This window comes from Beta vulgaris, chromosome 1 (assembly GCF_026745355.1).
Source record: "Beta vulgaris subsp. vulgaris cultivar EL10 chromosome 1, EL10.2, whole genome shotgun sequence".
Taxonomy (NCBI): Eukaryota; Viridiplantae; Streptophyta; class Magnoliopsida; order Caryophyllales; family Amaranthaceae; genus Beta; species Beta vulgaris.
Window position 1 is genome coordinate 27,196,597 of NC_079202.1, and position 24,376 is coordinate 27,220,972.

The 24,376-nt window shown below is 39.5% G+C and overlaps 1 long non-coding RNA gene across 1 annotated transcript; it reads right to left on the reverse strand.

Moving 5' to 3' along the window:
- Positions 1-10,562: 10,562 nt before the first annotated feature.
- Positions 10,563-19,399, reverse strand: LOC125497610 (uncharacterized). Its single transcript, XR_007274593.2, has 3 exons — positions 18,713-19,399; positions 13,874-15,677; positions 10,563-10,813 (listed from the first exon to the last, which is right to left on the reverse strand). It is a non-coding gene; the product is annotated as an uncharacterized LOC125497610 (long non-coding RNA).
- Positions 19,400-24,376: the final 4,977 nt, after the last annotated feature.

Consider the following 24,376-nt stretch of genomic DNA (forward strand, 5'->3'; position numbering starts at 1 on the left):
TGTTATTATTATAGCTCGCTCAAAGACTAGCAGAATATGCATGTAATGCAAGTAATTATGTGAATTTTTACGTTTATAATGTAAGAGTTAGGAGGGGGAGGTACCGGAGGTTGTATTTATAGAGTTTAGCAGAATATCCTACTCCAACTCGGTGATGTCTTTTGTTTGCCCTTTACTCCAAGCCTTCCTAAGGAAATCAGTTTACCGAGTTAATTATGGTTTAGTTTAAATGGTTGTGTGATAAGAATAGAAAAACTTTGTTGGATAATACTTCGTAATTAATGATTGAATTAAGGCATCTTATACTGTACTCTATTATCTGGTTATATTCAGTGGCGGATCTTGACCAAAAGTCTTACAGGGGCCGAGTAGGCAAATTAAAAGCTCAATTGTAAAACTTAAATGATGAATAAAAACGCTAACAAAACCACATCATCAAATTTTAAAATATATTATTACCATTGGTTATGAAAAACTTGTAGCTAATGTAATTGTTCTAAATCCTTACCATCCAATTTTTAAGCAGCTTTATCCATTTATTTGTTTGAGCAATATTAGATTTTCAAGGTATTGAAAGAGTAATTTACAAGTAAGTGGGTAGATTTCTTAGAAATTGAAGGAATAGTTCATTAGTATTATTAGTATTTAAATTGATTATCAAATTCTTTTCGTAAGACACGACAAAAAGAAAATGTACATCTATTGTTTATGATTGTTAGGAATAATTTGAGAAAAAAAGTTCTGATTAATTTAGCAACTTTTTTAAAAAAACAAGAAGATACTAACAATGAATAAAAGATTTTGCAAAATTAGGAAAATTATAGGCAAAAGTTATAGAAAAAATATAAAAAAGAAATACTTACAACAAATAGAATACAAAAAGAAAAAAAAATGAAAGGCATAAGCGTGCCTTGAGCAGGATCGAACCTGAGACCATAGGCACTATAAGTATGCCTTCATGCACCACTGTGCCAACCACACTCTTATGTAATATTTTGCAGTTCAATTTTTTTATTTTATCAAACTAAGAGGGGTCAGGCCCCTACCCGCCCCTCTTATAATCTGCTAGTGGTTATAATAATAATTAGATAGGATTATCAATTTATCACCTAAAAGGGACTATGGAGGATATGAAAGAGAGTGTAAGATGAGGTCATATAAATATTTGATCATACGTGTTCTTCTTACCATAATTTTTCGATATTACAATAACTATGAGTTAACTACCTACCAAGGACCTAAAGTACTCATCTTTTTTCCGTTAAGGATCTAAAGTAAGTTTTTGCTCCCATAAGGGATCAACAATAACGGATGTTAAGTATAATAGCTTAAACTAACAGCAAACTTAATAATGAAATACACCAATTTCAAAAGAAAAAAAAAACCTAAAGCTTCCTTACACTTTTCTAATCCTGAGAAAAGATCAGTCACAACAAGAGGAAAAAGCACTTTCTTCATCAAAAGAAACTTATTCATCTCTGTTTTTATGTTCATCAAAGCAAATCTGTGAATGTAACACCCCCAAATTTCTTTTCTTTTGAAGAATATATTTTAATATAAAGCACTTGAGAAACTTGAGAGTATTACCGCCACGTGATAATGTTAAAGGCTAAAACTAGTAACTACTAACTTAATAATGCAGCAGGAATAGTAATAATATTTTCTCTTTATTGAATAAATAAAAATTATTGTTTCTTCTATAACAAAGGGAAATATAACGATAATAACTACTAAACTAAGCTATGTATTTGTTACGTAGTGTAAAACTAGCAAACTTATCACACTCCCAAAGATGGGTTCTTAAAACTGGAGACTTGTGCAACAATGATTGGTTCAAATCCCGAAGCAAACTCCTGACCAGCAACCTGCACAAAAGGGACCCACCCTGGAGGTTTGGGTGGTATTTCCCCCTCCGATGCTTAAGTCAGATGTCAGGAATGTAAATGAACTTTTAGAGAGAGAAAATAGAGAGAGAGAGAGAAGAATTTATGACAGAGTAACAGTACTATGCTCTGAAAAACGTACCTTTCACCCTGAAATCAAGGACTATTTATACTGTTTGAAATGACTGATGTGCCTTGATGTCACCCTAATTTGGGAGCATCTGATTGGCTAATCAAAGTAGTGGGACACGTGGCAATAATTAATTGGTCATCACATCTCACTTTCATATAATGGTGTAGATCATTTTTACTGGGCCTAAGTACAATTTTTGGGGCCGGAGGGCCTTTAGTACACTTTCTTCAGAGAAACGTACTTTTAGGCCTGCACTTCAGACCCTTTGTACTTTATCCCCTGCATGTATGCCACATGTAGGGCTCTGATGAAGCCACGTGTCAGCGCAATAGCCGTTGATTTTTTAGGCTACAACATTTGCCCCTTAAAAGAGGGAGTTATTATCTTTAGGCGCCAAGACGGTTAATCTTCCTCTTTTAACCGACCTGGAACTGCCCTTCCCTTTATCAAAAAAGAGGCGATTTTGCCGGTCTCCATAGTCAACCCTAGGCATAACGGTTACTTTTACCGGATGAGGAGGTCATTTTCACCCCTCTATAAATATGTGCCTTAGTCGCTCCTGGAATCATTTTAACATGCTGAGAAATTTTCTAGAGAGAGAGACTCTGCAAATTTTTACTGAACTTTTAGAGAGAAGAAACTCCCGTCCAAGCTCTTTACTTGCTCGTCCGAGGCCTCAAGTCATTTTGACGTCGTCCGAACTTTTTCTACAGGTATATTCTCAACTCTTTTTCTTGTTTGCACACATATTTTAAGAAAATGGATTCGTCCTCTTCCTCGAACAATTCCGGCCGCTCAAGGGTTGGTGCTAACCCTAGAACAGAGGGCCTAACTTCCTCGGCATCTTCTAGAGTTGGTCCTATCTCGGCCGGCATGCATTCTTTTTCTTTAGCCATGGACGGCAAAGTCAGACGACCCAGTCTTTACCTGTGCAGGGTAATCTGGCGCGCGTCAAGCAAACGGCTCGTATCAGAAGAGGGGTTACCATGCCGGCCTCTAGCTCGAAAGAGAGGAATCCACTGGCGAATTCCTGCCGAAGGGAACGAGAGACCCAAAGCGCTCGTCCTGCTAACCAAACTCCTTCTCCTGAGCATGCCGAGGAGGAACCAGAAATCAGGGCTCCCAGATCCAGCCCGTCCACTGCCAGGACGGTTTCAGATGAGCCAAGGACGGCACTCTTCTAACCCCGCTAGTGATTCAGAGGAGCCGTCACACTTCGTCTGAAATAAGACGGCGGCTAGGTCCCCTTTCTGACCCTAGGTTTATCCTGGCCGATAACACTTGGCTGGGACGATTAGGTCGGACCTTAGACCTTTTTCAGTGGCTATGCCCATGCCCGGCTACCACTTTGTCCTTCCCGGCCGAGAGGACACATTTTCAGTGCTCCCCCGGCCATTTTGCAGTTTATCGCTGGCATTAGATGCCGGCCTGCGCTTTCCCCTTCACCCTTTCATCAGCCAGCTTCTTCATTACTATGGCATAGGACATAATCAACTTGCCCCTAACTCTTGGCAAAACATCCTTACCTTTCTGGCCGTTGAATTAAAGGAAAGGACCCTTCTCTGGCCGCTTTACCCACATTCATTACGTTGCCAAGGTCCCTAGGACCATTGAAGGAAGCTGGCTGAGTGTATGCAATCGTCAAGGATTCTTGACGTCTTGGGATAAGACCTCCAAGATGCACTCATGGAAGGGCGAGTTCCTCTTCGTCCAGGCACCACAAAGCGGTGGCAAACCGACTTCGGTATTTTAGCCGGTCCACCACGAACACTGGACGGATGGCCTCATATCTGGAACTGGAGAGTAACTCTGCCGAGGAGATGGTGGAGTACTTCCGGATTTCGGAGTATACTATGGAAGATGTTTCTTTCAAGGGTCCGTCCAATTGGATTCCCTTTAAAGAAATGTTTTACCATGATAACTTCCTAGTCGCTGCCGGCTTGCGGCAGGACGAGGACAGAGGTATATCACTAAGAATTCTCTAAGTAAAATTTCTCGCTTGATTATCATTCGTCCAACACCGTTTTCTTTTTTTTGCAGATTCAGCCAGGAGCAAACTAAGGAATCTTGGATAGGAGACATGAGCTCGTCCAGATTTGCGGACACTCTATGGAAGGAGTACAGTAAATCAGGTGCCGAAAAGAGGGCCGACACTCTGGTAAGATAAATTTTTTTTTTTTTTTTTTAAGCAAGACTACATTTTTTTTTTTTTTTGGAGGGTAACCCGTCTAGATGGAGCCTGGATGAATTGTCTCTCTGAGGGGCAATTCATCCAGTGTGTTTGCATGACGGGTTGCTTCTTCGAGGAGCAGTACGTCCAGATGAGTGCTGGACGGGCCATCTATTTGAGAAGCAACTCGTCTAGGTTGATTCCTTGACGGTTTGCCTCTTCGGGGGCAGTCCGTCCAGAATAGTGCTGGACGAGCTGTTCATTTGAGGAGCAACCCGTCCAGGTTGATACTTTGACGGTTTCCTCTTCAATGAGTAGTACGTCCAGATGAGTGCTGGCCGAGCTGCTTCTTATAAGAACCACTCGTCCAGATGATGACTGGACGGTCTGCCTTCATGATGAGCAGGTCGTCCAGATGTATCCAGACGATGCCTCCCTTAAGAGTCTTCTAATTTTTATATCTTTTTCAGAAAAATGCCCCAACCTCCAAAGCTTTGGCCGAAAAGGCCGCGGCAAAGAAGCGGCCGGCCGGTACCAGTGAAGCCCCTCCTTCAAAAAAGGCAAAGGGTTTCACTGCCAAGAAGAAGAAGACCACACGGCGGTCCCAAAGGTCGTGATGACTACCGGCCAAGGAGGAGGCCAAAGAAGAGCCGACCGAAGTTGGCTCACGGGCCCTCGTGGCCTACACGGTCCGGCCGAGCAGCCACCTCTTCGCAACCTGACGAGGTTGTTGTCTTGGACGATGCAGGACAATCTTCTCAGCCGGAGCGGCTGTAGACGGGTCCGCTTTCTCTGGGCCAGTGGCCCAACTGGTAGGCCAGATGCCGCTGCTTATAGGACGGCGTCCCGTTCTTCTGGTGAGTCTTACTATTCCAACGTAGTTAGAACACTACGGGTTGGCGGGCGTCCGATGAGTCCGTCCAACAAACAGACCGTGGTTATTCCCATCAGGTGTACTGACGAGTCTAACCTTTCAGATAAAGGGAAGGGTCCAGCTGCTGACGGCTCTCCTATTCTTTCTGATGACGAATCTTCCCCGGCTTTCGGAAAGATGTCATCAGCCGATCGTGAGAAGCTCAAGCTGGAGCTCTTCAAGTGCTTCCCTGAACCCTATATTAAGGAGTTGAGGGGAGCATCATCTGGGCATGTAGGATACATGTCTCAGCTTCCTACTGAGGTACATCCTTTCTTCTTTTGACGTTTGCTTTATTTACTTGGATATATATTCTAAGTTGAAATCGTCTTAACTCTTTTGTCCTCCTATTTTCAGCTCTTTGCTCGCAGCATAATAACGGAGGATTGGGCGAAGGAGCTCAGAAAAGAGAACAAGAAGCTCGTCCATGACGTAACTGCGGCCGCTGACCATGCTCAGTTCGTCATTTCCGAGCAAGAGGTATTGCATCAGCAAACCAAAGTCGCTTTGGAAAAGCGATCGGCTGAGCTGGAATCTCATATCAAAGTCTACCTCCTTCGGTTGACGGAGATGCTGGACGAACGGGCATCATTGGAACGTGCCCTGACGGACGAGAGGAATTCAGTCATGACAATGGCTGCTGATTTCTATAAAGAGAACCTCGTCCTGAAGGTCAAGAACCAAGCCCTTCGTGCTGAGGTTGCGGACACAGTTGCTGCGGCTAAGGAGGCTATGAACACCGTCATAGATACCTCAAAAGAATGGGCAGTGCAGGCTTTTGGCATGATGGCCGAAGAGGAGGATATCCCCAGATATGCTCGTCGGCTGGAATTCCAAGAAGCTTTGCATAAAGCCACCATATCCGGAGCAGACCCTCCCGTCTTTGAAGAATCCTCTGAGGACGAAGAGGGAGAAGACGATATGAAGGCTCAGGACGAAGAAGACAACGATCCTCCTGCCGCCTAGTCTTTTGTTGTATCTTGGCCGTGGGCCACTTGTACCCTTTTTCCTTTCTTTTTTGTACTTAGATAAATTAGGTTGTAATCATCTCTTTTACATTTATAAAAAGCTGTCTTTTTCAATCTCTCTTGCTCTATGCTTTACTGTATTTGACGAACACACATTTTTGACCTATTACCTTACAATTCCATAATTATACAAAGTACAATCGCAACTCGTCATAATATTTGGCCGATCTAATCAACTCTTTTGGCTGATTACATTCACAACCTTCATTAAAACCCAAGTATAAAAGTAATTCGTCAATAAATTTTTTTTTCTGACCCAGTAGCCCTTTCTGGACGTTCATCACCAGATGCTCAAGCAAAGACTTGTTTTTAATTTTTGGGTCTCAAAAAACTGCCAAGTATAATATGTGTGCTCGGCCAGAACCTGGGTTTGTTCGTCATTGGACAAAGACTTAGTCAATTTATAAATTATGCCCCTATATGCCCCCCTTCTTGGACGAAGAGTTTTTATAACCTTTCCCTGTTCAAGAAGGAGTTAAGAAGATAATTTTTAAATAACTTGGACGTTTTTCTAAGAGTGATTGTAACTCGTCCATCTTTGTTAAATTATGAAATAACTTGTTCCTTTACTAAGGTTGTCATTTTCGAAGTTGGTGGCTGTTTGACGGAAGTAGGACACCTTTACTAAGGCGTCCTAATCCTAGCCGACCTTGTTCAGGAGGTGTTCAACTCTTTAAGTAAACCACCGGCCAAATCTTGCATATTTATCCATTTAAGGACGATAACATGTTCGGCCGACCTCCTAATGAAAGGTGCATTGTCTTTTTGCTTTGTTAAATTTAATGACTTTGGACGATTGTACATAACTTTAAGCAAATAAATCAAACAAAGTCATAGAGAAGTAGAGCTGTATTATATGAAGTTTGCTTGACGAATAGTCAAGATACATGTATACATTCTACTTTTTCTTTGTAATGCATTAACAAAAGATTACAATTTAGCTGGATGCCCTAAACAAAGTATTTCTTCAAAGTGTCAGAATTCCACGTCCTAGGAATAGAACGTCCGTCCAATCCTTCTAGACGAAAGGTGCCATTCTGAACTACTTCGATTATCTTATAGGGTCCTTCCCAGTTAGGAGTAAGCTTGCCTAACTCTTTGGCTCGGCCGACCGCTTCCATTTTTCTTAGGACGAGGTCTCCAGCTTTAACGGACGTCTTGCAACTTTTTGTTGAAGTCTCTTGCCATTCTCAACTTGTATAGTTGCATCCTCAGCAAAGCGTTGCCCCTGACTTCAGGAACTAAATCCAGAGCCGTCCTAAGGGCTGCCCAGTTAGCGTTTTGAATACATCATTACCCTTAAAGTGGGTTCTTCAACCTCAATAGGGAGGACGGCCTCAGAGCCATAAACCATCATAAAAGGAGTCTCTCCGGTGGAATTCTTGGCCGTTGTCCTTATTGACCATAAGACCAGCTGCAATTCTTCTACCCAAAGCCCCTTAGCATTGTCCAACTTCTTTTTTATCCCGGCCGAAAGAATCTTGTTAAAAGCCTCCACTTGCCCATTAGCCTGTGGATGAGCTACTGCTGCAAAGTGAGCTTTGATTCCTTGGTCAGCCAACCATTGACGAAGCTTGGTGTTTCAAATTGCGGCCCATTATCAAAGACGATCGACTGGGGCATGCCAAACCTTGTAATCAAGTTCTTCCAGATGAACCCTTTGACGTCATTGGTGGTGATGCCCCTTAATGCTTCAGCTTCAACCCATTTTGTAAAGTAGTCTACAGCTACTATTACAAATTTCTTCTGGCCGGCAGCAATAGGAAAAGGCCCAAGAATGTCCATCCCCCATTTAGCAAAGGGAAGAGGAAAGAGAATGGGAGTCAAGTAATTGGACGGCTTTTGATGGATATTACCATGCTTTTGGCAACTATCACACTTCTTGGCATAGAGCAGCATCTTCTTTTAAGGACGGCCAAAAGTACCCGTCCTGAGAGCCCTTTCTGCCAAAGCTCTTCCTCCATATGTGAAGCACAAGCTCCCTCATGCAACTCCTTCAAAACGTCCAGACCTTCCTTTCGGCTGATGCACTTGAGAAGAGGCCGATTATAGGATTTCTTGTATAGAGTCTCATTCCACAATTCAAACCACTTGTCCCTTGCTTTCACATACTTGGCTTCAGTTGGATCAAGAGGCAGACGGCCAGTTTTCTTGAATTCAATGATTGGACTCATCCACTCATCCTCCGGCTGAGAAACAACACTTCTCCGGCCTCAATGCTCTTGGCCGCCTTTACTTCCCAGAAGACTGTTCTAGGAACATCTCCTTCAGCCGAGCTGGCCAGTTTAGAGAGGGCATCAGCTTGATGGTTCTCTGATCTGGGCACCTGATCTAGGACGAACCTCTTTAAAGACTTGATCTCTTCTTTGACCAAATTCATATACTTGCTCATGGACGCTTCCTTGCATTCAAACTCACCATTGACTTGACTGACAACCAGCAGAGAGTCAGTTTTAGCTTCAATTTCCAAGGCCCCAGCCGCTTTGCACATTTTTATGCCGGCTAAGAGAGCTTCATACTCTGCTTCATTATTGGACGCCTGGAATTTGAACTTCATAGCATATTCAAACTTATCCCCTTCTGGAGATTGAAAAATGATTCCTGCCCCACATCCGTTAGCAGTTGAGGATCCGTCCACCATAAGGGTCCAATGACGCCTTCCTGCCGCCGGATCTTGGACGCTTTCTACGTAGGCCGAGTAAGCTCTACAATAAAATCAGCCAAAGCTTGGCCCTTGATTGCCTTTCTAGGCTCAAATGTTAAATCAAACATATTAAGCTCAACAGCCCATTTTAACATCCGGCCAGAGCATCCATCTTATGCAACACTTGCCTAAGCGGCTGATCTGTATATAAAGAATGCTGTGGGCAAGAAGTAAGGCCTTAACTTCCGGCTAGCCATCAACAAAGCCAAGCCGAATTTCTCGATGGACGAATATCTGTTCTCAGCATCTTTCAGCACATGACTCACAAAGTAGACGGGTATCTGCACCGTGTCTCTTTCAGCCAAGAGAACTGCACTTACCGAAGGGTGATACAGCCAGGTATACATACAACTTTTCACCTTCGGCCGGACTGATCAACCTAGGCAGCTGCCGAAGATGTCTTTGACTTGCTGAAGCGCCACCTCAGCTTCTTCCGACCACTCAAACTTGGCATTCTTCTTGATAGTAGCAAAGAAATGGTGACATTTGTCTCCTGATTTTGAGAGAAACCGTCCAAGAGCAGCCAAACAGCCCGTCAACCTCTGAACTTCTTTGACCTTGGACGGCGAAGACATATTCATAATAGCTTGAATTTTATCGGGATTTGCTTCAATCCCTCTCTGATCCACTAAGAATCCCAGAAATTTCCCAGCAACTACACCGAACACACATTTCTGCGGATTGAGCTTCAACTTAAATTTTCTCAAAGTGAGGAAAGTTTCCCTTAAATCGTCCAGATGATCCGCTTCTTCTTTACTCTTGACGATCATGTCGTCGATATAGGCTTCCATATTTCGCCCAAGCTGTGGCTGAAATACCGTATTAATGAGCCTCTGAAATGTGGCTGGCGCATTTCTTAGGCCGAAGGGCATCCTGAGCCATCCATACAATCCTTTCTCAGTAATGAAGGAAGTCTTATCTTGATCATCCGGCCACATAGGAATCTGGTGGAAGCCAGAATAGGCTCCATAAAACTCAACAGGGCATGGCCGGCCGTAGAATCCACCAGACGATCAATTTTAGGCAACGGAAAGCTGTCCTTAGGACAAGCCTTGTTCAGATCCGTATAATCAACGCACATTCTCCATGTGCCATTCGGCTTTGGAACCATTACAACATTTGCTACCCAATCTGGGTAATATGTTTCCCGGATGAACTTAGACTTGAGCAGCTTTTGGACTTCTTCATCAACGGCCTTATTTCTGGCCGGCCCCAGATGCCTCTTCTTCTGCCGAATAGGCTTTTGCCCCGGCTCAATGTTAAGCTTATGGACGGCCACTTCAGGGTCTATCCCAGGCATCTCCTTACAGCATAGGCAAACACATCTTCGAATTCTCGCAGCAACGCAACTAAGGCGTCCTGAATTCCGATCTCAAAACTGAGCCAATTTTCAATGTCCTTTCCGGACGCTTTGGATTCAAGCAAATCTCTACTGGACTTTCCACAGGTTCTGGACGTTCTAGCCCCAGACCCATTGTAACAGCCCGGATTCTCCCGACCAGCTTAGAGAGGATTAAGCACAGCGAAAGAGACTCTGGTCGAGATAACCCGAACTATTACCATCACACTCACCAAACTACATCGGAGAGTGTGGAACTCATTTCCCCAAATTCTATTCAAATTAATTAACTATTGCAACTATGCTCTGATTCTTAGACTCTATTTCCATAAATTTCTACAGAAAATTCGACAGAGTTCCCTTTGAAAATAAGACAACGCTAAAGCGAGAAATGATTTAAACCTGTTTGCAAATTCAATTTATAAAATATTTCCAAATCCCAAAGTTCAACAGCCTCAACGCTTTTGCGGAGCAACAACACTAACAACTCTTAAATAGAAAGATATATTATAAATAATAAACGACTAACTATTACAAAGTCAAGCGTCCTCACTTCGATAACAACTGTAATACTACACCATCTCGTATCAGCTTCAACTTGTAGAAGATTAACTCACGGCTTCAACCTGAAACATTTAAGATACTGCCACCCACCAAGTGACAGGCCACAGAAATGACAAAACAACATACACATCAGCAAAGCTGAGTACTAAACCCGTAAATAAGAGTAACACATGCTTTGGTGGCTTTTACTTGAAAACGACTCTCAACAGTCATCATAATCACATTGTCATAGCATGCATCACATCAACTCATGTTGACAACATACTTATACATCTTTATATGATTGTTTCTTTTCTACTACATCGCTAATCACATAACAGCAAACCCAACAACATGACTTGAAACAATCTTGTAACTGATACATATCTTATATAGGAACTAATTAGTTAACCTTTCATCATATCACGATCCCTTATAAGGAACCTGGGTTTACCAACTTTGATATAAGCAATATACTTTACTTCCTTTAATCGATTTCTTATTAGAAATCCAAACTTATGTTTTCATACTCTATCAATCACTTTCTTATATTCTATAAACAACCTCTTATTCGGTAATAAATATCATAACTTTCACTATAACGATTCCTTATCGGGAATCCGCATAACAAGATACGATTCCTTATCAGGAAATCCAACATTAATATCACTTACCACGATATGCCTCCTTATCAGGAAACCACTATCAATATTCATATTCATATACTGAATAAACATTCATTACTTACCTGATATGATTCCTTATCGGGAATTCAATATCGAAACTACTTACTACGATACGATTCCTTATCGGGAATCCATTATCGATATAACTTTCATACTTTGCGATGACATTCTTTTTAACCAGGGGGAAAGAGAACGCGGCGGAGGAGACAAAGCTTACACTCCGACAGTGGGGGTCGTCACCCAACCATTCAGTTTACGTTTGGCCAATAACCGCGACTAGTCCGGAGTACATTTTTCCGCTGATTTCATCAGCCATCCACAGGTTTCACATTACCTGATATAACGCCCGATTATCGCCCCACAGAGCAATGGGCAGGTTTCCCTGTGGGGCCCCCAAGGTTCACAGTCCATGGGGCACTGTTCATGTCACCTCATCCGTCGACTCAGACGAGGCTACTTTCCCCTTTGAGATTCCTTTCGATTATCGTTCATAACTCAATTTCCAATTATAAAACTTATAACCACAATCATATTCAGCAGCATATTCATCACAATGACAAAAGTCTCTTAGTTAGTTAAAACTAACTAGAGTTACTAAGCCAACTCCACATGTTACATGCTCTTGCATATGGATAGTTCATATTAATTTTCCTTTCCATAAACATCAATCTATCCTTATCTCGTTAATAATATTAGTTATCAAGTCCTAACAACACTCACAATATATAGGTCTCTCTCATAGAATTAACTAAGGAGAGTTAACATAAATTCTACTCAAGATTCATGAACACAATGGTTGATTAAATTAATCAATTAAGGAAAATGTTATCTCATATGTCCACTTCCAATTATCCTTATAGATGATAACCATTAATCAATTATATTCTCAGCTAGTAAGTACTCCAATTACAGACCATTACTTATGTAAAACGAATCTATCATGTTCCAATTAGGTTATGCAACCATATAACCGAGGCTACATTGATGTAATTCATGAACTTATACTTGAGTAATCTCGAGTATTGACTTGGCTCTATGAGAACCAATTAAACAATACAACTTTACCAGATTATTCCATCTATATTCATTGAACTAAAATCATTTATTGAACACATCCTCAGGAATCTAATTCATAACAAGGTAAACTAACTCCAATAATCTTCAATAAACAATAGTAGTTAGTTACGTTTCTTCGACTTCTTGTGAGATTACTAACTAAATTGATGCACTTAAACACTATACTAACACTATTCTCCCAGACACTATTGAACACTTCTACTCAGGTACTCTACTATTTCAGAAACTAATTCTTTTAATACTTTAATACATCTTAGAATAATCATTCACCAAAATGAACCTCTTCTTAGAGCTTTACAAAACCAATAGTAGAAAACCGTTCCAATTATAGGTAAACCATAATCATAAGACTACCTACTTAATTCACATATTACAACAATAAAAACGTTCACAACTTGGCAACTCATAGTTCTTGTTCCTACTTTATATTAAATATTTTATCCGCTAAAATTCATAAACCACCATTTATAACATATAATTAGATTCTAGGAATCTAGGAAGCAAAGATAGGAATTTGTTTGCATTGCTACATTAGTGTATAATTTAGCTTATCTTTAAACACTAGCGATCATCATATCATTAACCATTCATGAACATCCCATTCATCCATAATTACAGATATAACAAGTCAAACTTATAATATTTTTTATCTGAATATCACTAAGCTATGTAATTAAGACCTTGTTGAGTAATATCCAAAATGGAATTTACCGTACTTATTTAAACTCGTATTGACTCATCTGGTGAATAGTACCCAATAACTATAATCTAACTTTACTATATACTCCCTCTATTTAGGAACCATATATTATAACATACTCTAATTTATGAATGATTCTTCTTCTTAGTTACTTCTTACTTAATTACAAATCTTCAAGACCAACTCTCAACTTTAATCCAAACTTCACACCTACCTTTTTAGAAAATCATCTCAAATAAAATGCAACAATAATTAAAACTATAAACACTAACTTCCAAAACACAGAGACTTATATAACTATAGTGTCTTAGATAGAATTCCTTAATTGGTCTAATATGTTAAACAAAATAAACCATCGACTAAGTGAACTCATAACAGTAAGATTATATAAGATAGCACTACCACAATTTGATTGATTAATCGATCAATTGCTAACATATAACAAAAACTCCTTCAGTAGAATTATTAATCAAACAAAATGAACTATCAAAATAAAGCTACTTGAAATATAGAACCATGACCTTAATACTAATTTTGGAATCAACGTTGTCTTTGAAACCATAAACAATAACAAAACAACAGTGACAATATCAACAACAAAACAGAGCAACAACCACAAGGAAAACAACAACAATATTACACAACAATAACAACAACGACAACATCATCTCATAACACAAGAAAAGAGGGAAAGTACCTCCGGTACTTTGCAAACGACCAACCAAGGCGGCAGATTGGCGGCAACACCGCGCATCAGCGGTCGAGGAAGCAGCGAGGCTCCGGCGAACTTAAGACACCGGCGAGAAGAGGAAGACGAGAACAGAGCAGCGGCACGACAACCAACTAACAACGACAGCAGCAACAACTCCGCGACGAAACAGAGGAGGAGAGAGAAAACGAGACAGCAGCAACAACATCACCGGCAGCAACGACGCGAACGGAGGGAAAGGGAAATTCCGGCGACCAATAACTGAAGACGACAGCACCGCCGACCTGTAGCCACCGGCACCGGCGCGCAAGAAGAGAGAGAAAACGCGGGGTACATGTTTGGGGTTTGTGGGTTTCACGGGGAGAGAGAAAGAAAATGGTTGGGGTTTTGGTTTTATTTCTTTCATTAACAAAGGGGGTGGGATATTTGATTCGGTTTGTAAACCGACAAAGAGAGGGGCAAGGAACCGAGTTTGGTTCTTTTTTTTTTTTCTAATTTGTGAAACACCGCTCAACTAATTGCACAAACCCAAAAATATAAAATAATAATAATAATAAAAATAATAAAAATAGTCTCATATAATTAAATAAATAAATACATTACAACACGACAAATAAAAATCACATTCCACAACTCAAGTAAAATAAGAATTATCAAACATAATTAACTTAATAATTATAATTAGCATTAAATAAACGTCCTTAAAAATAGGGCTATTACATACTACCACCCTTATCAAAAGTTTCGTCCTCGAAACTTGCAAACAATTTTTCACTAAAAATCAAAATCTCAAGGTCATAAGATATTAGGCATCCAGCCTCCATTCTACCATCATCTTTTGGTTCTCTACTTCAACTTGATTCACGAAATCAAGGAGTAAAGAAAATCTCTACTTCGACTTGACTCGCAATATCAAGGAGCAAAGAGCAAAAGCGGCAAACTTGTTGGCATTGGATTTCAATCATCTCATTTGCAGAGATCTCGTTTGAAATTCATTTACCTAATCAAATCATATAAGTTTTCTCGAAATACGCATTCGAAATAAATAATATCATAAACAATCAAGTCATAACAAGATAACATTTTACACATAGCAAATATACACTCAAGTAATACTTATGCATATAAATGCATTCATATAGTACACGCATAAGCGCAAACACTCATACGGCTTGATTCATTTATACCGAATTCTTTAGTCAATCCATTAGACGTATTTTCAACCCTTACACTATGATATGAAGATCATAGCATGTCCAAAAACTACTCAAGCTCTGATACCACTTGTAACAGCCCGGATTCTCCCGACCAGCTTAGAGAGGATTAAGCACAGCGAAAGAGACTCTGGTCGAGATAACCCGAACTATTACCATCACACTCACCAAACTACATCGGAGAGTGTGGAACTCATTTCCCCAAATTCTATTCATATTAATTAACTATTGCAACTATGCTCTGATTCTTAGACTCTATTTCCATAAATTTCTACAGAAAATTCGACAGAGTTCCCTTTGAAAATAAGACAACGCTAAAGCGAGAAATGATTTAAACCTGTTTGCAAATTCAATTTATAAAATATTTCCAAATCCCAAAGTTCAACAGCCTCAACGCTTTTGCGGAGCAACAACACTAACAACTCTTAAATAGAAAGATATATTATAAATAATAAACGACTAACTATTACAAAGTCAAGCGTCCTCACTTCGATAACAACTGTAATACTACACCATCTCGTATCAGCTTCAACTTGTAGAAGATTAACTCACGGCTTCAACCTGAAACATTTAAGATACTGCCACCCACCAAGTGACAGGCACAGAAATGACACAAACACAAATACACATCAGCAAAGCTGAGTACTAAACCCGTAAATAAGAGTAACACATGCTTTGGTGGCTTTTACTTGAAAACGACTCTCAACAGTCATCATAATCACATTGTCATAACATGCATCACATCAACTCATGTTGACAACATACTTATACATCTTTATCTGATTGTTCTTTTCTACTACATCGCTAATCACATAACAGCAAACCCAACAACATGACTTGAAACAATCTTGTAACTGATACATATCTTATATAGGAACTAATTAGTTAACCTTTCATCATATCACGATCCCTTATAAGGAACCTGGGTTACCAACTTTGATATAAGCAATTACTTTACTTCCTTTAATCGATTTCTTATTAGAAATCCAAACTTATGTTTCATACTCTATCAATCACTTTCTTATATTCTATAAACAACCTCTTATTCGTAATAAATATCATAACTTTCACTATAACGATTCCTTATCGGGAATCCGCATAACAAGATACGATTCCTTATCAGGAAATCCATCATTAATATCACTTACCACGATATGCCTCCTTATCAGGAAACCACTATCAATATTCATATTCATATACTGAATAAACATTCATTACTTACCTGATATGATTCCTTATCGGGAATTCAATATCGAAACTACTTACTACGATACGATTCCTTATCGGGAATCCATTATCGATATAACTTTCATACTTTGCGATGACATTCTTTTTAACCAGGGGAAAGAGAAGCGCGGAGGAGACAAAGCTTACACTCCGACAGTGGGGTCGTCACCCAACCATTCACTTTACGTTTGGCCAATAACCGCGACTAGTCCGGAGTACATTTTTCCGCTGATTTCATCAGCCATCCACAGGTTTCACATTACCTGATATAACGCCGATTATCGCCCACAGAGCAATGGGCAGGTTTCCCTGTGGGGCCCCCAAGGTTCACAGTCCATGGGCACTGTTCATGTCACCTCATCCGTCGACTCAGACGAGGCTACTTTCCCCTTTGAGATTCCTTTCGATTATCGTTCATAACTCAATTTCCAATTATAAAACTTATAACCACAATCATATTCAGCAGCATATTCATCACAATGACAAAAGTCTCTTAGTTAGTTAAAACTAACTAGATTACTAAGCCAACTCCACATGTTACATGCTCTTGCATATGGATAGTTCATATTAATTTTCCTTTCCATAAACATCAATCTATCCTTATCTCGTTAATAATATTAGTTATCAAGTCCTAACAACACTCACAATATATAGGTCTCTCTCATAGAATTAACTAAGGAGATTAACATAAATTCTACTCAAGATTCATGAACACAATGGTTGATTAAATTAATCAATTAAGAAAATGTTATCTCATATGTCCACTTCCAATTATCCTTATAGATGATAACCATTAATCAATTATATTCTCAGCTAGTAAGTACTCCAATTACAGACCATTACTTATGTAAAACGAATCTATCATGTTCCAATTAGGTTATGCAACCATATAACCGAGGCTACATTGATGTAATTCATGAACTTATACTTGAGTAATCTCGAGTATTGACTTGGCTCTATGAGAACCAATTAAACAATACAACTTTACCAGATTATTCCATCTATATTCATTGAACTAAAATCATTTATTGAACACATCCTCAGGAATCTAATTCATAACAAGGTAAACTAACTCCAATAATCTTCAATAAACAATAGTAGTTAGTTACGTTTCTTCGACTTCTTGTGAGATTACTAACTAAATTGATGCACTTAAACACTATACTAACACTATTTCCCCAGACACTATTGAACACTTCTACTCAGGTACTCTACTATTTCAGAAACTAATTCTTTTAATACTTTAATACATCTTAGAATAATCATTCACCAAAATGAACCTCTTCTTAGAGCTTTACGAAACCAATAGTAGAAAACCGTTCCAATTATAGGTAAACCATCATCATAAGACTACCTACTTAATTCACATATTACAACAATAAAAACGTTCACAACTTGGCAACTCATAGTTCTTGTTCCTACTTTATATTAAATATTTTATCCGCTAAAATTCATAAACCACCATTTATAACATATAATTAGATTCTAGGAAGCAAAGATAGGAATTTGTTTGCATTGCTACATTAGTGTATAATATAGCTTATCTTTAAACACTAGCGATCATCATATCATTAACCATTCATGAACATCCCATTCATCCATAATTACAGATATAACAAGTCAAACTTATAATATTTTTTTATCTGAATATCACTAAGCTATGTAATTAAGACCTTGTTGAGTAATATCCAAAATGGAATTTACTGTACTTATTTAAACTCGTATTGACTCATCTGGTGAATAGTACCCAATAACTATAATCTAACTTTACTATATACTCCCTCTATTTAGGAACCATATATTATAACATACTCTAATTTATGAATGATTCTTCTTCTTAGTTACTTCTTACTTAATTACAAATCTTCAAGACCAACTCTCAACTTTAATCCAAACTTCACACCTACCTTTTTAGAAAATCATCTCAAATAAAATGCAACAATAATTAAAACTATTAACACTAACTTCCAAAACACAGAGACTTATATAACTAATGTCTTAGATAAATTCCTTAATTGTCTAATATGTTAAACAAAATAAACCATCGACTAAGTGAACTCATAACAGTAAGATTATATAAGATAGCACTACCACAATTTGATTGATTAATCGATCAATTGCTAACATATAACAAAAACTCCTTCAGTAGAATTATTAATCAAACAAAATGAACTATCAAAATAAAGCTACTTGAAATATTGAACCATGACCTTAATACTAATTTTGGAATCAACGTTGTCTTTGAAACCATAAACAATAACAAAACAACAGTGACAATATCAACAACAAAACAGAGCAACAACCACAAGGAAAACAACAACAATATTACACAACAATAACAACAACGACAACATCATCTCATAACACAAGAAAAGAGGGAAAGTACCTCCGGTACTTTGCAAACGACCAACCAAGGCGGCAGATTGGCGGCAACACCGCGCATCAGCGGTCGAGGAAGCAGCGAGGCTCCGGCGAACTTAAGACACCGGCGAGAAGAAGAAGACGAGAACAGAGCAGCGGCACGACAACCAACTAACAACGACAGCAGCAACAACTCCGCGACGAACAGAGGAGGAGAGAGAAAACGAGACAGCAGCAACAACATCACCGGCAGCAACGACGCGAACGGAGGGAAAGGGAAATTCCGGCGACCAATAATTGAAGACGACAGCACCGCCGACCTGTAGCCACCGGAACCGGCACGCAAGAAGAGAGAGAAAACGCGGGGTACAGGTTTGGGGTTTGTGGGTTTCACGGGGAGAGAGAAAGAAAATGGTTGGGGTTTTGGTTTTATTTCTTTCATTAACAAAGGGGGTGGGATATTTGATTCGGTTTGTAAACCGACAAAGAGAGGGGCAAGGAACCGAGTTTGGTTCTTTTTTTTTTTTCTAATTTGTGAAACACCGCTCAACTAATTGCACAAACCCAAAATATAAAATAATAATAATAATAAAAATAATAAAAATAGTCTCATATAATTAAATAAATAAATACATTACAACACGACAAATAAAAATCACATTCCACAACTCAAGTAAAATAAGAATTATCAAACATAATTAACTTAATAATTATAATTAGCATTAAATAAACGTCCTTAAAAATAGGGCTATTACACCCATTATAGCCATTATCTCAGAGGAATGCTTTTCTTCTTTAATTGCTAAACACTTCCCCTTCTTGCTAGGCAAAAGCATGGACGGATTGCTTTCAGGAAGGGGTGACTCTTGAACCTTCTCAACTTCCTTCTTAAGCTCAACAATTTGGCCTTTCACCTTCTCGGCCGGATCATCCTCCTTGTCCTTCGGACGTTCTGCCTTCTCTTTCCATGATGACTGCTTAAGTGTGGTAAGATAGCATTCTCTAGCAGCTTGCTGATCTCAATAAAGAGAGCCAATCTTTCCTCCATCACACTCAAACTTCATTAACATCAGGTGGGTCACAATGACAGCCTTGATGTGATTTAAGGTAGGTCGTCCGAGAATGACATTATAAGCTGTCAAGTCTCGTACTACAAAAAATTTCACAAAAAGCGTCCTGGCCGCATCTTTTTCTCCCACCCTGACGGGCAATGTGACGGTTCCCATAGGGTGTATGACCCCTCCGCCAAAACCGATTATAGGATGATTGTTCGGCATTAAATCATTTTTGTCAAACTTTAAGCGAGACAAACAATCAGCACTGATTATATCAGTGGAGCTTCCTGTATCAATCAGAATTCGCCTAACCCTAAGGTTGGCAATCTTCATTTCCACCACTAGTGGATCATCATGCGGCGTCCTTATCTTCCCTCGGTCCAACTCGCTGACCACTATTTTTGGGAAAGGATCAGATTCGGCCTGGTTTGTGAGCATAACCTGGCTGAGTTCCCTCAAATAGTTTTTGTGGCCGCGATTTGTTGGACCTCCAGCCGCAAATCCTCCTGAGATAACCATTACTACATCATCATCCGTGCTATCTCCGTCCATCTTTCTTCCTTGACGGTTATCCCTTTTCTGAAATTTCCTTCCTGACGAGGGTAGGTAATTGTTCATTTTTCCTTTTCGAGCCAACTCTTCTAGCGCTCGCTTCAAATGTTTGCATTCATTGGTTTCATGCCCACAATCTTTGTGAAAGTGACAGTACTTGCTCTTGTCTCTGTCACGGTAAGGCGTCTTCATTTCGGCCGGTGCCTTTAGCTCGTGCTGATCTTTTATTTCCATTAAAATGGAATATTGATTTTTGTTGAACTCTATTGGTTCAGCTGAGGCCGCCGGCTCTGACCGCCTACTTCTCTTGGACGAGGTGGTCATAGAAGTCATTGCCCAAGTCTCAGCCTTCTTGGGCGGATTCTTTTTTGGCTGAACAGCTTCTTCAACTTTCTTCACCTCTGGCTGTTTTGCTTCAGCACAAACCTCTGTGGCATGAATGAATGCTTCAGCCTCCCTCAATGCTTCCGTTAAAGTAGTGATTTTCTTCTTCACTAAATCAAACTTAAAACTTCCTGGCCTTAGGCCTCTGATGAAGGCGTTAAACACCACACCTGCATTCAGATCTTGGATCTGCAATGCCTCTAGATTGAATCTCTTCACATAACCTCTCAAGGCCTCCTTAGGACCTTGGATGACCTTTCCCAGGTGCATGCTTGTTTTTTGTTCCTGACGATTAGCCACAAAGTGACCGGTGAATAGAATGCTAAGTTAAGTAAAATTGTTCACTGAGTTAGGTGGCAAGTTGTTAAACCATTTTTGCGCTACTCCCTTCAAAGTAGCTGAAAAATTCTTACACCAAGTAGCATCGTCCACCCCTTGGACATACATCTGATGCTTGTAAGCTGATAGGTGATCGTCCGGATCAGTAGTTCCGTCAAAAGGTTCAATGGTTGGGAGCTTATTCTTTGGGAAAGGAGGAGACTCCATGATCCTAACCGAGAAAGGAGTGGGCCAATTGATCTGGAGTGCCGCCACCTGCCCCTCAATGGGTATGTGCTCCTGACGGTACTCTTTCAAAACCGGATTAGATGAGGTGTTAGCTAAGGCTTGACGCCTGTACACCATAGGCTGCAAAACTGTCTTTTCCTGCCTTGGCTGGAAAGCTGATGGGCCACGGCTTCGTGCCACTGTTCTGGACGGGAGCCTTAAGGACGGATCCTTCATATATGGCGTGGAGCCAGAGGCCGAACGCTGCTGCGCTGCCGCCCTCTTGGCCTCCAAGTACTCCCTGGCATCAGTCTCCATCAAGTGACCAGTATCAGGGATATTATCGGCTGGACGGACCACCAGTTTCCAGTCCATCTTCCTCCTAGAATCACTAACTGTTGGGTGCTTTCCTTTGGAAGGCGGCCTAGTCAACTCTAGCCGAGGTGGCCGACTAGGTCCTGGACGACCCTCCTGGGATCGCCCTTTGAGCGGCGCAGCTGCCTCTCCTCCCGGACTCATCTGAAAGAACAACATATTGTTCTTAATCTGCTCTTCCATAACAGCGGCCATTCTTGCCTGGAAGTCATTCAACACATTTTCCAAATGACCAGCTGTCACTGGACGGTCAAGATTCTCTTGGATGACTGGAGTCACAGTCCTACCCTCTAAATGAACGGCAGCATGGCCCTGATCCCGTCCACGAGGTGGTCTCTCGTCATCAACGGTATCATCAACCTGAACTCTAAAACTTCTGTTCCTTGCGACATTCGATGAGTGACAGTCCGTCATTGTTGCGTCTTCCCACAGACGGCGCCAAATGTTACGTAGTGTAAAACTAGCAAACTTATCACACTCCCAAAGATGGGTTCTTAAAACTGGAGACTTGTGCAACAATGATTGGTTCAAATCCAGAAGCAAACTCCTGACCAGCAACCTGCACAAAAGGGACCCACCCTGGAGGTTTGGGTGGTATTTCCCCCTCCGATGCTTAAGTCAGATGTCAGGAATGTAAAGGAACTTTTAGAGAGAGAAAATAGAGAGAGAGAGAAGAAAATTTATGACAGAGTAACAGTACTATGCTCTGAAAAACGTACCTTTCACCCTGAAATCAAGGACTATTTTTACTGTTTGAAATGACTGTTGTGCCTTGATGTCACCCTAATTTGGGAGCATCTGATTGGCTAATCAAAGTAGTGGGACACGTGGCAGTAATTAATTGGTCATCACATCTCACTTTCATATAATGGTGTAGATCATTTTTACTGGGCCTAAGTACAATTTTTGGGGCCGGGAGAGGGGCCTTTAGTACACTTTCTTCAGAGAAACGTACTTTTAGGCCTGCCACTTTCAGACCCTTTGTACTTTACTCCCCTGCATGTATGCCACATGTAGGGCTCTGATGAGGCCACATGTCAGCGCAATAGCCGTTGATTTTTTAGGCTACAACAGTATTATTCCTCACTGGCTCCCCCATACGAAGTATGCATCAATCAACCTGTAAAATCTGCTCACCAAAAGGGACATCACAGAGACAAAGCCATAAAACAAAACAAAACAAAACAAAAAGCGTGTCAGTAAAAATACTGAGTACATGTATATGCGAAAATTTAAATACTATATTAAACATTCAAAATATTCATATAAACCTTCCTTGGATACTTGTAATAACTTGTATAATATAAAGTATATAACTTTAATAAAACTCCTTTTCCTTGCCTAGGTACCTTTCCTAAAGTGTGCACACCCCCCAAGTTTAATATTCCTTAATGATTCTATTACGAGGGGAACTACCTTGTCCACATGACTTATGCAAAAAGTACATGGGTGAAATATAATAGCTACCGTTCTTGTTAGTAAATAACAAGCCGTGGCCTCTTTATAATTGTGATCATAAAAGATCATATAACTAATCAAAATCCTTCAAAAATAATACTCCTTTAAAAGAATAGTAATTCTTATATAAAACTTTTGCCACTTAAAAAACATAATATTAATAAATTGCTCATATCAAATAATCTTTGAAAATAATCTTCTTTATAATTAATAATAATGGTAATAATACTTATAACTTTCGTCAAACAGTGACATGTAATAATAAAGCAAATATATTCCTGAAACTAGTTGATGATACTCGAACTACAGAAGCATGAAGATAATTGAAGTCAACTCAACATGTTATCTAACACCTAATATACTATACTACTATACTATAGTGATACCTAGGAATTTGTGAGTCAGTGAGAGAACACATATGCACTACAACCTTTAGTTACATTATTCAACTTGGAAATAACAACAAGTTCTTAAACAAGATCAAGTAACTGTAAGGTTAGATTCGTAACAATCAGGTAACTGTACTGCCAAGTTTGCTAGATTAATATTAAGAATTACGTTCATTATAAATTCATGAATTTAACGTATCATAGAACTCATAAAGATCACAATATAACTTATAAAAAAAAGTTATGTACTTCAATCTAACATAACAACCCTAAAACATGATACTACGCATGTAGAACAATATTTAAAGATCTACATATACACGCACCTCTAATAATAATAACTACTAGGGAGAAGAGAAAAGGTAGGCTAAGAGGGAGAGAAAGTTTACAATTGAGAAAAGAGATTTATTTCTCAAATTTGGTGTGAAGAATATGATGGGTGGAGACCCCTGTTTATACTAGTTGGGAAAGTAGGATCGGAAAATGATTAGGAAACTAAAAGATAAGTTTAGGAAAAAAGATAACTAATTTTAGGTATGATACACTATCTTTTATGATCATATAGCTAGAATAGAGGAATATTCGATAAGATAAATAGTCTAGATGCTAATTAACCAAAAGATAAAACCAACAAATTAACCAAAGCATAAAGGAAAACAAAGTAACCAACTTTTGGTCAAGTACTTTAGCTCCCTGGCGGTACGTGATGAGCTACGAAGTCAACTTTTGCAAATCCTTTTTGAATTTTTCCCTTTTAAAATAATTTTAGTTTTATTAACCAATTACTTGGATTAGATTTGTGAACTTAGGCCCAATATATAATTTGGGCTGGAATTATTTGAAAAACTCATAATTTAATATAAAAGCCTATTTAAAACCTTTATAATTAATAAAAAGCCTTTTTAGTAAGTAAAATCTTTAAAAAATTAT